This window comes from Ornithorhynchus anatinus, chromosome 1 (assembly GCF_004115215.2).
Source record: "Ornithorhynchus anatinus isolate Pmale09 chromosome 1, mOrnAna1.pri.v4, whole genome shotgun sequence".
Taxonomy (NCBI): domain Eukaryota; kingdom Metazoa; phylum Chordata; class Mammalia; order Monotremata; family Ornithorhynchidae; genus Ornithorhynchus; species Ornithorhynchus anatinus.
In genome coordinates, this window is record NC_041728.1 from 169502973 (window position 1) to 169519477 (window position 16505).

At 44.4% G+C, this 16505-nt stretch overlaps 1 non-coding gene across 1 annotated transcript; it reads left to right on the plus strand.

The window, feature by feature from the left end:
- The first annotated feature begins 3253 nt into the window (after positions 1–3253).
- Positions 3254–3391, plus strand: LOC114816085. The gene has a single exon (XR_003763865.1). It is a non-coding gene; the product is annotated as a small nucleolar RNA SNORA7 (small nucleolar RNA).
- The last annotated feature ends 13114 nt before the right edge of the window (positions 3392–16505 follow it).

Here is a 16505-nt window from a genome sequence, read left to right on the forward strand (position 1 = left end):
AGAAAGGTGGCTAACCCGGCTCACCGCCCCTCTGCCGCCTGGTCCTGCTTTTGGAAGATTCGAAGAAGGGCTCTCTAAACTCTAGGCCCCAAGTCAGTGACGGTGTGTGACTCGGCAGGAAATTTCTTTGCCTAGCGCCATTTCCTCCATTTTGCCCATTTGCTGCTAGAATTCTAAGACAGCTGTGTGTTTCTTACTTGCTGTCACAAGCAAGACAGACATAATTCATCCTGCTGCTGACACCTGTCGCACTGCTAAGCCTTTTTATTTCCTTTCTTTACTCACCCCTCCCTCTGACCTCAACTCCCCTCCCCACTCCCTTGCTCCGCCCTCTCGGAATCCTTTACGCTTTCGTCCCGGCTCTTCCCGTACATTGAGACCCGAAATCCCGAATTCATTTTTCTTCACAGAACTGACCTCCATCTTGTCTATCTCGCCGCCAACCCCTCGCCCACGTCCCTTCTCCGTCCCTCCCCTTCCTATCTTGACAGACCCGTCACTCTCCCCACTTTCATACCTTTATTAAGGTCACATCTCCTTCAAGAGACCTTCCACAACTAAGCCCTCCTTCCCTCTACTCCCTTTCCCTCTGCTTCACCCTTAAACTTGGATTTGGATACTTTATTCATCCCCAGCCTCAGCCCCTCAGCACTTATGTAAATATAAATTATGTATTTTAATGTCTGGCTCCCACCTAGGCTGTAGTAATAACAACTATAGTAAACACAATAATAATAACTGTGGCATTTAAGTGCTTACTATGTGCCAGACACTGTATTAAAGAAGGTATAGTGGATAGAGCACGGGCCTGGATTCTAAATGTCATGTATTCTAATTTGGACCCCGCCACTTGTCTGCTGTGTACCCTTGGACAAGTCACTTCACTTCTCTGTACCTCAGTTACCTATCTGTAAAGTGGGGATTAAGACCGTGATCCCCAAATGGGACAGGGAATGAGTCAAACCTGATTATTTTGTATCTACCCCAGTGCTTAGTATGGTGCCTGGCACGTATTAAGCACTTAACAAATGCCATCATTATTATTATTATTATTTTAATCTATTTTATTAGGCACTGGGGTGGATACAAGCAAATTGGTTTGGACCCGGTCCTTGCCCTACATGGTGCTCACAGTCTTAATCCCCATTTTACAGATGAGATAACTGAGGCCCAGAGCAGTAAAGTGACTTGCCCAAGGTCACACAGCAGACTAGGCCATGCTGTTTCTTAAGGTGCTTCTCTGAAAACGTGCTTGTGGGCAGAGAATGTGTCTACCAACTCTGCTATATTGTACTCACACGAATACTTAGTGCAGTGCTCAAGCACACGGTAAGCTCTCAGTAAGCATAATTGATGACGATTATTCTCCATTCTCCCAGGGTCTAGGTTCTGGAGACTCCATCATCTTTTTGGAAATAAGAAAATAAACTTTAAGAAAACTAAAATGGCAGGAACAACTCTAACCACTTAACAACTATCCAGCATACTTAATCTGTATGCACAATTAGGGTAAATTTATACCAAATTGATTAAAATTTCAGCTTTCAGTAATGTATTTGATATATAAGTTTTAAATCACAGTATCTTGGAATAAGGTCCATACATCACTAAAATACACATTCCCACCTATTTCCTAAATTACCCAAGACTATATAACAATTTCTTAAATTTAGGGAAAAAATTTCCATATTAGGAATGATGATTCTTTTTTTCTCTCCAACATTCTTCACCTCAAATTTTATGTAAATTTAATTTAGCTCTCATCACACAATGTACAAGATGAATAGTATTAAGTTGGCAGGCGGATGGATAGTCATAACTTAATGTTGAAAAATCCACAAGAGAAGCTTGAGATAGAATAAGAAAAGTGGAAAGGAAAAGGGGAATAGCTTGGAAGGAAAGTTCAAGGAGCTTGGTTTCTCCTCTTTGTTGAATTCTGACCCGGTGGGAACATCTAGATGTCTTTCAGTCTTCATCCAGCAAAAAAAATCATCTGCTCGTATGATTGAAGCACTTCAGACATGGGTAATTCCTGTGTTGTGGTGAATGAGCTTGTGGTCCTATCCTCATGAACTGCCACTTCATCAGATTGCAGATGGAAGGAAGACATTTTCCAAACCACTGAACCAGCAGGCGAATGGGCTGGGAGGAAACCTCTAGCCAATCTTCTCACTCGGGTCCTGGGGCTTCCTATCTCCGGCAGTTTATAAGTCAAGGAGGTGAAAGTTCTCTAAGGTTTGGACGTGGGGCCGTGGGAAGCAGTGACAGATGTGGTCAGTTGTTTTTCCAAAGCAACTGAAGAACAAGAAACTCAAGGATCACAAATCAGGGACATAGGCGGCAAAAACCTGGAAGGCAATCTTTGATATAATCCTCCTTCTCTCCCCTGCTCCTGTGATCTCAAGAGAAAAATTAAGTTCTCCATCTTGAACTTCTCCCTCAGCCTTCATGTCCCCGAACTGCTGCAGCATTAAGGTATTCATCTGACTCTCTTCTGCGACTGAGTTAAAAATGAGTAAATGGAAGAATCACAACTGGGCATTCTTAGACAAGGCCTTTACCAAGTGATTTCTACTGATAAAGTGCCGATTTTTCTTGACTTCCTTCTCAAGCCCTGGCTATAGGTATCCTTTGGGGACTTGCAGTCATCCTGACCCTGTTTCTATAGGAATAATAATAGCGGTATTTTTTAGGTGCTTACTGTATGCCAACCACTGTACCAAGTGCTGGGGTAGATACAAAGATAATCAGTTAGGATCCAATCCCGGTTCCTCAGGGGGCTAGCAGACTAAATGGGAATGCCCCAGAAGTACACTTTGATGTATCTGTACATGTGAGAGATGAAAAGTTATAAATGTCAATAATCATGGTAGGGGAGGAGAGCAGACAGTAGGCCCGGAAAAAATCACTGCAATGGGGCAGGTTTTTAAAAGAACTCTTTGCCCTAGCAATCACCAAAAATTATCCAGAGACCCGCCCAGCTCATTCGTATTTATTGAGCACTTCTTGTGTGCACAGCATTGTACTGAGTATTTGGAAGAGTACAACGCAACAATAAATTGACCCATTCCCTGCCACAACAAGTTTACAATCTAGAGAGAGCTTAGAATCCCCAAACCTGCCGGCCCCTTTTCTCAACCCCAGATATCATAATCAATCAATCAACCAATCGCACTTACTGACCTCTTATAGCGTGCAAAGAACCATACTAAGCATTAGGGAAAGTACAATAGTGTTTAGTAAACATGATCCTCACCTCTCAGAGTCGCACCTGGAGACTTTCCAGTACTCTACCAGTCTCGACTATGGGAGGAAGACTCAAGCAGAGGCCTGTCCATTCCATTCCTAGCTTGGGAAGTGGCTAGAGCATGGAAGGCCATCTGCTACAAGTCAAAGCTCTTCTGTGCTGGGCAGCAGCGGCATGGGAGAGAGGCGAGGGCGGAGACTCAGGTTCATGTGTGGAAGAAGGCAGTGGAGAACCGCTTCCAGATTTTCACCAAGAAAACTCTATGGATACACTCCCAGAACGATTGCAGATGAGGGTGGGGCGTTCTGGGAGAGATGCGTTCATGGCATCGCTTTGGGTCAGAAACGACTCGAAAGCATAAGACAACAACAGAAAACATGATCCTTGCCCTAAAGGAGCTTACAATCTAGTGGAGGAGGCAGATACAAATAATAAATTACAGAAAGGAAGAAACTATAGAGTTAAAGATACGTGCATAAGTGCTATTGTGAAGTGTGACGACCCAAGTGCTTAGATGAAGCAGAAATGCTGGCATCTCAAATGCGCCGTTCCAAAACCTTAGAAGAAAGGCTGTTGGCTGTGGTACAGCCCAAGATGGGCATTTCTGATGACTCAATTTTCATAGTAATAGTAGTAACGATGTTATTTATTTAGCAGCTAATGGGCACAATGTACTGTAGTAAACACTTGAGACAGAATGGCAGAAACAAAAGGCATTTTCCCTGCCCATGGAGAGACTATATTATAATGGAGGAGACAGACATAAACTATTTACAAATGGGGTACTTGAAATATTTTTAGCTCATTTTTAAGTAAATTACTAGACAGTCTATGTTAATCATTCTCTGTGCCTCAGTTACCTCATCTGTAAAATGGGGGTTAAGAATGTGAGCCCCATGTGGGAAAGGGACCGGGTCCAACCCAATTTGCTTGTATCCACCCCAGAACTTAGTACAGTGCCTGACACATAGTAAGTGCTTAACAGATACCATAATGATTAGGAATTATTATTCATTCAAGTATGACTAATAAGCCAAGAGATTCATCTTATTCACCTCAACACACACAAGATTTCCAAGTCTCTATTGAAGCAGCTAACATCTTTAATTGCCATCAGAGGGTGCAGCTTCTAAAGAACAAAAATAGTCCTTCAATACTGAAGAACACTTATATGGGGCCCCAAATGGACCCAGCGAGTAGGAAGGTGAGATTAAAAGGACTTGGAAGAAACTAGATGACATTTTGTGAAACTCAGCAACCTAAGGGTTAGGGAGAAATTTTCCCAATGCTTTTCACGGTGCATAGCACATCGTACATGCTTAATGAATACTGCGACTTTTGTTATTAGTTGATGCACTTTTTCAGAAAGTGGGGTAGCAAGAGCACGGGCCCAAGCCAGTCAGAGGACAAGGATTCTAATCCCGGCTTCACCTCTTGTCAGCTTTGTGACCTTGGGCAAATCACCTAACTTCTCTTTGCCTCAGTTACCTCATCTGTAAAATGGGGAATAAGACTGTGAGCCCCATATGGGACAACCTGATTACCTTGTTTATACCCCAGCGCTTAGAACAGTGCTTGGCACAGAGTAAGTGCTTAACAAATACCATAATTATCATTATTATGTGGGACAGGGACTATGTCCAACCTGGTTACCTTGAAGGCACCCCAGCGTTTGGCACATAGTAAGCATTTAAACATAATTACTAGAAGCAGCGTGGCTCAGTGGAAAGAGCACGGGCTTTGGAGTCAGAGGTCATGGGTTGGAAACCCAGCTCTGCCACTTGTCAGCTATATGACTGTGGGCAAGTCACTTCACTTCTCTGTGCCTCAGTTACCTCATCTGTAAAATGGGGATTAAGACTGTAAGCCCCACGTGGGACAACCTGATTCCCCTGTGTCTACCCCAGCGCTTAGAACAGTGCTCTGCTCATAGTAAGCGCTTAACAAATACCAACATTATTATTATTAGTAATATTATCATCATAAGAAATGTGATTGTTGGACTTCTTGCCAATTCTACCATGTCCCATCTGGGCATAGACCAAGACTAAACTCAGATACCTAGGTTTCTCAGCTGTAGAGTTAGTGAACATTTTTTTTTTTCAAAGCCCAAATTGACCCAGGAAGAGTTAACTGGATTTTGAGATACAATCAAATATATTTAAACACGATGCTTGAGTGCTCTTTGCAGCTGGTAGGTTATACATAAAATATGTTCAGCCAGTGATAGCATCCTTATCTAAAGACAGAAGCTAGCAAAATTTCATCCTGTGTGCCCTGTTAGATTGTTCCCTGCGACAGACAGCAGAAGGCTCACGATGACAAGTGTGCGATTGTATCTGAGAGGCAAGGAGACGGTGTACTCTGTCTTTCCCGTCCATATTGCCCAATGCCCTCTCTCTTTATTTAAAACCACCAAACAAGGGGTGGTTTTTTAGGGCCCAAAGGAGTGAAGTCCACTCAGGAAAAGGATCAAGTTCTATTGCTGAAACAGCAGTAGTGACAGCGTAGTGGAGAGAAGACGGGCCTAGGAGTCAGGTCATGGCTTCTAATCCCTCTCCACCACTTGTCTGCTGTGTGACCTTGGGCAAGGCACTTCACCTCTCTGGGCCACAGTTATCTCACTGTAAAATAGGGATTGAGACTATGATCCCCACACGGGAGAGGGACTATGTCCAACTCAATTTGCTTGTATCCACCCTAGCGCTTGGTACGGTGCCTGGCACAGAGGAAGCACTTAATAAATACCATCATTAAAGCTTTGGCCACCATTTTTATATGCTGTTGCACGTGATTTTCCTGATTGAAAAAGATGATAAAATGGACAGCTAAATGGGTCACCCATTAGTGAAAGCATACAATTGAATAAGATCATGAGGATAGCTAATTCTGCAATCATATGAGAGAAAAGTCCAAAACCTCACCATAAGTCAAAAAGAAAAGCTATTTGTTTTTTTGCAATGGTACTTGTTAAGACCTTACCACATGCCTGGCACTTTACTAAGTTCTGGTGTCAGTAAAAGCTGATCAGGTTGGACACAGTCTATGTCCCATATGGGGCTCACTTTTTTAATCCCCATTTTATAGATGAGGTAACTGAGGCACAGAGAAGTTATGTGACTTTTCTAAGGTAGCACAGCAGACAAGTGGCAGAACAGAGACTAGAACCCAGGCCCTTCTGACTACCAGGCCCATGGGCTATGCATTAGGTCATGCTGCTTCTCTAGTTAAGAGGTCTCTAAGTTCCATCACCTAAAGGAAGAGATTCTTCAAATCCAAAGTTAAAAAGGGAATGTGTTATTAAAGAATTTTATCCTGCTTACCTCCATTCGCAATGCTCTGACATGCTGACAATGCATTTTGTAGGGGTTTTTTTATTGATGGGGCTAAGAAAGTGGTTTAGGGAGATAGAAAATTCTGATACTTTCCTCAAAATAATGCCAGAGTAGCATTTCTGACTGATCTTGGCTTTAGTTAAAGATCTATAAACCATAAGCTTCCATTTCCAACCAAGTCTCTTGGTTATTTAAACTACGATGTAATTCAAAACAATCACCTTTTTCCAGCCAGCTAAGACAGAGTAGAAACCAGGAAATCATGCAAAACCTGGGCCTGAGAGTCAGAGGACCTGGGTTCGTATCCCTGCTCCGCCATTTGCTTGCTGTGTGAACTTGGACAAGTCAGTTGACTTCTCATGGCTTCTTTTTCCTCATTTGTAAACTGGAGATTCAATGCCCATTCTTCTTCCTACTTAGAATGTGAGCCCCGTGTGGGACAGGGACTATGCCCCGTGACCAACCTGATTAACTTATAATAATATAATTATGGTATTTGCTAAGCGCTTACTATGCTCCAGGCACTGAACTGAGCACTGGAGTGGATACGAGCAAATCAGGATGGACTCCAGTCCCTGTCCCACATGGGGCTACCAGTCTCAATCCCCATTTTGCAGATGAGGTAACTGAGGCCCTGAGAAATTAAATGAGTTGCCCGAGGTCTTACTGCAGGCAAGTGGCGGAGTTGGGATTAGAAACCATGACACTCTGATTGAAGGAAGGGGAGAAAGGAAGGAATGAAAGGAAGGAAGGAATGAAAGGAAGGAAGGGGAGAAAGGAAAGGACGGGGAGAAAGGAAAGGAAGGAGGGAAAGGAAAGGAAGTGGGGAAAGGAAAGGAAAGGAAAGGAAAGGAAAGGAAAGGAAAGGAAAGGAAAGGAAAGGAAAGGAAAGGAAAGGAAAGGAAAGGAAAGGAAAGGAAAGGAAAGGAAAGGAAAGGAAAGGAGGAAAGGAAAGGAAGAAAGGAAAGGAAAGGAAAGGAAAGGAAGGCAGAGCGAGGAAAAGGAAAACTCAATTTTTCCAACTTCCTACAGTTTGAGTACAGACCGGCTACACAGGAACTAGCTGTATGTCAACCAGGAAGCCAGGCATCATATGAGACTAAGAACTTGCTTTCCCTCCTTGCCTCTCGCTTTCCTGCTACCACCTCAGAAAAGTAATCTCATCCTTTCGTCACATATTATTGAAATCCCAGTTCTTAAAAAAACTCTCATTTTTGCCCGGACTGAGAGCATGTCATTCGGAAGTGATGTGCAAGGCAAGAGATAACCAGGTAGAACTCAGCGATTCGCCACAGAAAATGGCTCCATGTATGGCTGTAATGCTATCACAGTCTGTCCCTCAATAGCTCTTTACTGCTCCTGAGCTCAGAATCTGCTGATTCAAGAACTTTGCCAGCACAAGGAGGTGCGGGGATGGGGAAAAGAGAGGAAGGAAGGCAGACAGTGCAGGGGGAGTTAGGATGAAATATAAATAGTCTTCATGGATCACATAAGGAGGCTGGGGATTTTTTTCTTAGCGGTAGAAATAATTTTTTTCCCTCTCTCTTCTTCTCCTCTCCCTCTTTCTCTTTCATTCTGTCTTCATTTCATGCTTTAGTTGGGCTGACTGGGGGAGGAGCTTCTTCTCGGCCCACTGCTCAGTAGCAAAGAGATGCATTTCGGTTTAAAGTGGATAGGGGTTAGAGGCTCGCCAAATACAGAAGCAGATTTGTCAAAGGTAAATAGGGATGTTAGAGTTGTGTTGAGAAATTAAAGGCTTAAATCACATCGGAAACATAGATTTCCATTGCTTTTTTTTGGGGTATATTCGATCAAATATATACGGTAAAGAGTAGACGTAATAAAAAGAAACTGTATGTGTCAAAAATGTTTTAATATAATCGTTTAGGAGGAAATCAGTACTATTTCTATTGATTGAATGGATATGCCTTAAATTCTCCTTCACCACACTTTCTCCAGTATATTTTCAAAGACGCTTGGTTTAAACCAAAAGATTCGGAATTATCAGTTACCTAGAGTTTCAAAGATGTTGGTCACTTTATAACCTTTTAGTTTTAGTTGCATTTGATCTCACCTATTGGCTCCTTCATAGATATGAGTCACAGTGAAGTCTCAGTTAATCAATCTATCAGTGGTATTTACTGAATGCTTGCTGCGTGCAGATAACTAAAGCATCTGGTAAAGTACAGTAAAGCAGAGAGAAGCAGCGGGCTCAGTGGAAAGAGCCCGGGCTTGGGAGTCAGAGATCATGGGTTCGAATTCCGGCTCTGCCACTTGTCAGCTGTGTGACTGTGGGCAAGTCACTTCACTTCTCTGTGCCTCAGTGACCTCATCTATAAAATGGGGATTAAGACTGTGAGCCTCATGTGGGACAACCTGATTACCCTGTATCTACCCCAGGGCTTAGAACAGTGCTCTGCACATAGTAAGCGCTTAACAAATACCCACATTATTATTATTATTCATTCATCTGTATTTGCTGAGCACTTACTGTGTGAAGAGCACTGTACTAAGCACTTGGAAAGTACAAATCGGCAACAGAGAGAGACAGTCCCTACCCAACAACGGGCTCACAGTCTAGAAGGGGGAGACAGACAATAAAACAAAACAAGTAGACAGGCAAAAATTGTATTTATTGAGCGCTTACTGTGTGCGGTTGCTAGACACCTTCCCTGGCCACAATGAGCTTACAGTCTAGAGAGAAGTAAACAATAGTCATTAAACAATAATTTATTTTATAGGCTCCTTAAAGGGCCAACACATTAATTGCATCCAAAGGATACATGCAACTCTTAGTCCAATGCCTTGTTGCTAGCAATAATAATAATAATGGTGTTAAGCGTGTACTACGTAGCAAGCACTGTACTAAATGCTGGAGTAATTATGAGATAATCAAATGGGTCACTGTTCCTTTCTCACATAGGGCTCACATCCTAAAGGGAAAGGAGAAAAGGTATTGGATCTCCACAGTCCAGGTGAGGAATTTGAGGTCCAGAGAAGTGAAGTGACTTGTTCAACATCATAAAATAGTCAATTGGAAGAGGAGGAATTAGAACCCAGGCTTCCTGATTCCCAGGCCCGTGCTATTCCACGGTGGTTCTGCCAACATCCCTTACCTTCCCCACTGCATCCCCCTGAGCTCTTCACCCCGCTCCCATCTCCAGGCAGTAGTAGAGTTATAAAGCTGCCTCCACTGAGCCAGCAAGGAAAATGCAATTAAAAACCAGGACTTTCACCAGATAGTTGCTCCCCCATCCCTACGTGTGTCCTCAAAAGCACAAAAGCAAGAGGAGAAGCAGAGAAGCAGCGTGGCCAAGTGGCTAGAGCACGGGTCTGGGAGTCAGAAGGACCTGAGTTCTAATCCCAGCTCTGCCACTTGTCTGCTATGTGACCTTGGGCAAGCCACTTCACTTCTCTTTCTCTGTGGTCTCAGTTACCTCAACTGTAAAATGAGGGTTAAGATTGTGTGAATCCCATGTAGGACATGGACTGCATCCAAGCTGAATATCTTGTATCTACCCCAGCACTTAGTACAGTGTCTGGCACGTAATAAGCACTTGATTAAATAACATAAAAAAATAAAGAACATGGAGGAGAGATTGAAAGAGCAGAAGGGAGGGTTGGTGCTCTCCGGAAGTGGATTCTCCCAGATTGGCTGAATGCTACGGTCACTGGAAGCAGTGTCTATTGGCCTGCTTGGGCCTAGGTCTATCAATCAATTAATCAATCAATGATATTTATTGGATGCTTACTCTGTGTACAGCACTGTACTAAGTGCTTGGGAGAGTACAATATAACAGAGTTGGTGAACAAGGAGTCCCCTGCCTTCGAACCCTGCCTTGTGGCTTAAGTGTTGGTGGCTCTAGACTATAAACTCACCGTGGGCAGGAACTTGTCTGTTTGGTGTTATATTGTACTCTTCCAAGTGCTTATTGCAGTGTTTTACACACAGTCAGCTCTCAATAAATACAACTGAATGAATGTACGAATGAATGGCTCAATCTGACCCGTGTATTGCGTCTTCCTTCGGGTGGAGTCTTGTTTTGTCTTACGTTGTCGAGTCGTCTCTGACCCGTAGCAGCACCATTGACACATCTCTCCCAGAACGCCCCACCTCCATCTACAATTGCTCTGGTCCTGGATCCACAGAGTTTTCTTGGTAAAAATATGGGAGTGGTTTACCATTGCCTCCTTCCACGCAGTTTCCACATTCGACTCTCTCCCATGCCACTGCTGCCCGGCACAGGGGAGTTTTGACTTGTAGCAGATTGCCTTCCACTTGATGGCCACTGGCCAAGCTAGGAAGGGAATGGCTATGTCTCTGCTTGACTCTCCCTCCTATAGTCGAGACTGGTCGAGTATTGTAAACTTTCCAGGTTCAACCCTGAGAGGGGATCCAGTGGGGTAGGAAATAATAATGATAACATTTTTCTAAGCACTGTTCTCACCTCTGGGACAGATACAAGCGAATCAGGTTGGGCACAGTTCCTGTCCCATCTGGGGCTCACAGTCTTAATCCCCATTTTGCAGATGAGGGAACTGAGGAACAGAGAAGTGAAGTGACTTTCCTGAGGTCACACAACGGAGAAGTGGCAGAGTCCGGGTCCCTCTGACTCCCAGGCCCGTTGTCTATCCACTAGGCCACATCCCGAGTGGAACTGGCTCATGCTGAGCTGGGCTGCCACTAGTGGGAACAGCAAGAGAGGCAGGCAGCAGCGGCAGAGACAGCAGGAGTTCAACCCAAGGCCAGAGACAGGTTGAGCGAGAGACAACTCTGCCATCTGGGTAGAGTCGGAAGTGGCTCTGCCGCTGCCCTGGAAATTCCCAGGAATGACCCCAGAGTGGATCAGTCCAGTCACGGTGGGATGGCGGCATTAAATTAACACCAAGCGCTAGATTGGCTCTGGGCAGATTCTGGTCACAGGAGGAATTTTCCGGTAGAAAAATCCTCAAAAAATATGCCTTACCCCCAGGCGGACCCAGTCACGCTGACATTGAGCAAGTCATTTTAATTCCTGCTGCCTGATAAATGGGAGAAATACCTGATTCCCTACTTCCCAGGAAGATGGGGAGGTGTTGGGGGTTGAAGTGGGGGAGACCCAAAGTAAACGATAGGGGCAGAACACTTGGTTTGGAAAGAAAGCGTTCTTTGAATCCTTAGTATTGTTATAATAACATGTAATGGGTAACATATGTAATAAAGGTATCCACATACATCTGACTTTTCACCTATGACCACATGTTAAAATGAATGTTTCAAAAGTTAAAAAAAACCCTCCAGAGGGGAAAAGGAAGTCAGGCTTTCCAAAAGAACTGTCCTATTTTCTCCTAAAATAACGCCTAGAGACGTTATTAAAATGAAGGTGACTCTTGCAGCAGACATTTTGGGTGGAGGCTATTAAGACAAGCAAGAATTTTCCAAAATGTATTTTAAAGTGACTTTTCAATTATTCTTGCAGCCAAGACACTCCACTTGAAAATGTCTACACTCTCGCCACACTCTGACTGCCCCGGTAGAATTAGTCACTCTTTGTCCATAAGGATCTACTCTGATCTCTCTTTGGCCCAGATCTTTTAGCCATAAAATGAGGTCAAAAATATCTGCCCATTCCCTGAACTCCTGGATACTATGGATACTATAGGATTACAAGGCACTGATTTTTTTTATGGTTGTTAAGCACTTACTATGGGTCATACACTGTTCTAAGCACTGGGATAGGTACACGTTAATTAGGTCCCTGCAATTTAAGTAGGAGGCAGAATAGGCATCCCCTTTTTACAATTGAGGAAACTGAGGCACAGAAAAGTTACATGTCTTAACCCAAGGTCACATAGCAAGCAAATGGCAGAGCAGGGGGTAGATTCCGGGTCCTTCTGACTCCCAGGTCCAAGCTCCTTCCACTAGGCTTCACTGCTTCTCATGATATTGTTCCAAGCTATTGAATCGCACAGTCAGTGAATGCGATCAGAAAGTTGTGTTTGGATTTTTGTGATTATTCTTTTCTCTATTCTGTTTTCAGCCAGTGATGGACATTCTGAAGCAGGGGTGAATTACCTGGAGTAGCTGATAGTAATAATAATAATGGTATTTGTTAAGCGCTTACTATGTGATGATGATGATGATAATGATATTTGTTAAGCGCTTAACTATGTGCCAGGCAGTATACTAAGTGCTGGGGAAGGTGCAAGCAGATCGGGTTGGGCTCAGTCCTTGACCCCCGTGAGGCTCACAGTCTTAATCCCCATTTTACAGAACTGAGGCCCAGAGAAGTGAAGTGACTTGCCCAAGGTCACACAGCAGGCAAGTGGATTAGAATTCATGACCTTCTGACTCCCAGGCCCAACCACACTGTAGTTCACAGCATTAAGGGGCTCCATTCAAGATCACAGAGGCCCCATCAAAACGATAAGAGCCTAGCCACCTAGAGAGATCAAAACAACACAAAGCCAGAGATTCTCTGGCATCCTGAATAGCTGGAATGTCAAATCAGTGGGTTAGACCTGTAGAAAAATCACCTCCATGGGCGGGATGGGGGTGAATTATCTTGAGATCCAAAATTCATGAAATATATAGTGGAAGTCCACACTGTGACCCCAGTACATCCTCCAGTGTTCTGCCATTTTCTTTCATATTGTTCACGATGGGGTAGTTGACAGTGGAGTTTTTTCTCGTATTCATTCTGTAAGCAATTCATTTCCTTTTAGCAGCATTATTTTTTCAAGTTGATGGTCAAGACTACATTTTCCACATCGTGTCCCAAAGGAACCACCTGCCTTTATGCATCTAATAATAATAATAATAATATTGGTATTTGTTAAGCGCTTACTATGTGCCGAACACTGTTCTAAGCACTGGGGTAGACATAGGGGAATCAGGTTGTCCCACGTGGGGCTCACAGTCTTAATCCCCATTTTACAGATGAGGGAACTGAGGCACAGAGAAGTTAAGTGACTTGCCCACGGTCACAAAGCCGACAAGTGGCAGAGCTGGGATTCAAACTCATGAGTCCTGACTCCAAAGCCCAGGCTCTATCTAGTAAGAGTACTTTCATTAGGCTAGGAAATAAAGGAAAATTCGCTCAACGATGAGAGCGCATTTGGATACACTGTACCTCGGTGTCAGAAGAAGCAGGAGGAGGTAATAAACATATCAAAGAAATACAGAAGCACAGTATCAAACTACAGCAATAATAATAATTAATAATAATAATAATATTGGAAACAGTGTGGCCTAGTGGAAATAGCATGCATGACTTAGTGGAAGAACAGGCCAGGGAGTAAACATACCTGGGTTCTAATTTTTTATATAATTTTTTAAGCGCTTACTACGTGCCAGACACTGTACTCTGTAAAATGGGGATTAAGACTGTGAGCTCCACGTGGGACAACCTGATTACCCTGAATCTATCCCAGTGCTTAGAACAGTGTTTGGCACATAATAAACGCTTAACAAATAGCATCATTATTATTATTATTATTATTATCATTACTAAGGGTTGGGGTAGATACAAGCTAGTCAGGTTGGACACAGTCCATGTCCCACAGGGGATTCACATTTAACAGATGAGGTAACTGATGCTCCGAGGAGGTAGGTGACGTACCCAAGGTTACAAAGCTGACAAATGACAGAGTCGGGATTAGAACCCAGTCCTCTGCCTCCCAGGCCCACGCTCTTTCCACTAGACCATGCCGCTTCTCGATTGTCAGCTGGGTGGCCTTGGGCAAGTGACTTAATTTCTCAGTGACTCAGTTGCCTCATCTGTAAAATGGAGATCGAGTACCTCTTCCTCCTACCGGGACTATAAGCAAAGACATACATCGACTTGTACGTATCCCAGGGCTTAGAATGGTGCTTGATGTATAGTCAGTGTTTTAACAAATACCATAAAAAAAAGCATGGACTTGGGAGTTAGAGGACACCTAGGTAATCTTGAACAGAAACTCACCTCTGCTTCAAACAGAAACTCCTGAACATTGGATTTAAAGCGCTCAATCACCTTGCCCCTTCCCACCTACTTCACTATTCTTCTACTACAACCCAGCCCACACACTTCACTCCTCCAATGCTAATCTTTTCACTGTACCTCCATTTCGCCTATCTCGCCGTCAATTTCCCCCAACCCTCCTGCTTTCCTGGCCTGGAACGCCCTCCCTCCTCGTACCCAACAGTGACTCTCCCTCCCTTCAGAGCCTTATCTAAGGCACACCTTCTCCAGGAGGCCTTCCCTGACTGAGTCCTCCTTTCCTCTTCTCCCACTCCATTATGCGTCACCCTGACTTGCTCCCTTTGCTCTTCCCCCCTCCCAGCCCCACATCACTTATGTCCATATCTGTCACTGATTTATTTATGTTAATGTCTCTCTCCCTCTCTAGACTGTAAGATCATTGTGTGCAGGGAATATCTATGTTTATTGTTATATTGTACTCTCCTAAGTGTTTAGTACAGTGCGCACAGTAAATTCTCAATAAATACAATTGGCTGACCCTTTCCGATCTGGCTTCTGCCTCTTCGATCCACAGAAACTGCCCTCTCTAAGATCACAAATGACCTCCTTCTTGTCAAACCCAGTGGCCTCTAATCCATCCTAATCCTCTTTGACCTCTCGGCATTTTTTGGTACCATAAACCACCCTTTTCTCCTGGAAAGAATAGTCAACCTTGGCTTCTCTGACACTGTCTTCTCCAGGTTCTCCTCCCATCTCTCTGATTGCTCCTTAGTCTCTTTTGCAGGCTACTCCTCTTCCTCCCTCCCTCTAACTGTGGAAGTCCCTCAGGGCTCAACTGGTTCCTCTTTTATTCTCCATCTACACTCACAACCCCCCCTGTTAGGGTCACACCTGGAAAGTTTCTGGTACTCTACCCTTCTCGACTATGGGAGGGAGAGTCGAGCAGAGGCGATTCCATTCCTAGCTTGGGCAGTGACTAGTGAGTGGAAGGCTATCTACTACAAATTAAAACTCCTCTGTGATGGGTAGCAGGGGCGTGGGAGAGAGGTGAGGGTGGAGACTCAAGTTTACTGGGTGGAAGGAGGCAATGGTAAACCACGTACGTATTTTTACCAAGAAATCCCTACGGATCCACTACCAGAACGATTGTAGATGGAAGTGGAGCGTTCTGGGAGAGATGTGTCCATGGCGTCGCTACGGGTCAGAGACGACTCGACAGCATAAGACAGGACACCTACTACCTTGGAGAGTCATTTGTTCTCATGGCTTCAACTATCATCTCTACACAAATGGTTATCCAATCTACCTCTCCAGCCCTGACCTCTCTCCTCTGTAGTCTTGCATTTCCTCCTGCCTTAATGACCTCTCTTCCCGGATGACCTGCAGACACCTCAAACTAAACGTGTTCAAAACAGAAGTCTTCATCTTCCCACGCAAACCATATCCTGGTCCTATCTTTCCCAACCCTATCAACCTCCACACGAAACAAAAACTTCTTACTCTAGGCTTCAAGGCTGTCCATCACCTTGCCCCCTCCTACCTCTCCTCCCTTCTCTCTTTCTACTCCCCACCCCGCACGCTCCGCTCCTCTGCCGCCCACCTCCTCGCCATCCCCCCTTCTCGCCTATCCCGCCGTCGACCCCTGGGCCACGTCCTCCCGCTGTCCTGGAATGCCCTCCCTCCTCACCTCTGCCAAACCCATTCTCTTCCCCTCTTTAAAGCCCTACTGAGAGCTCACCTCCTCCAAGAGGCCTTCCCACACTGAGCTTCCCCTTTTCCCTCTGCTCCCTCTGCTGCCCCTCTACCCCCCTTTCACTTGCCCTCAGCTAAGCCCCCTTTTCTCCCCCTTTCCCTCTGCTCCTCCCCCTCTCCCGTCCCCTTCCCTCAGCACTGTGCTCGTCTGCTCAATTGTATATACTTTTTATTACCCTATTTATTTTGTTAATGAGATGTACATCCCCTTGATTCTATTTATTG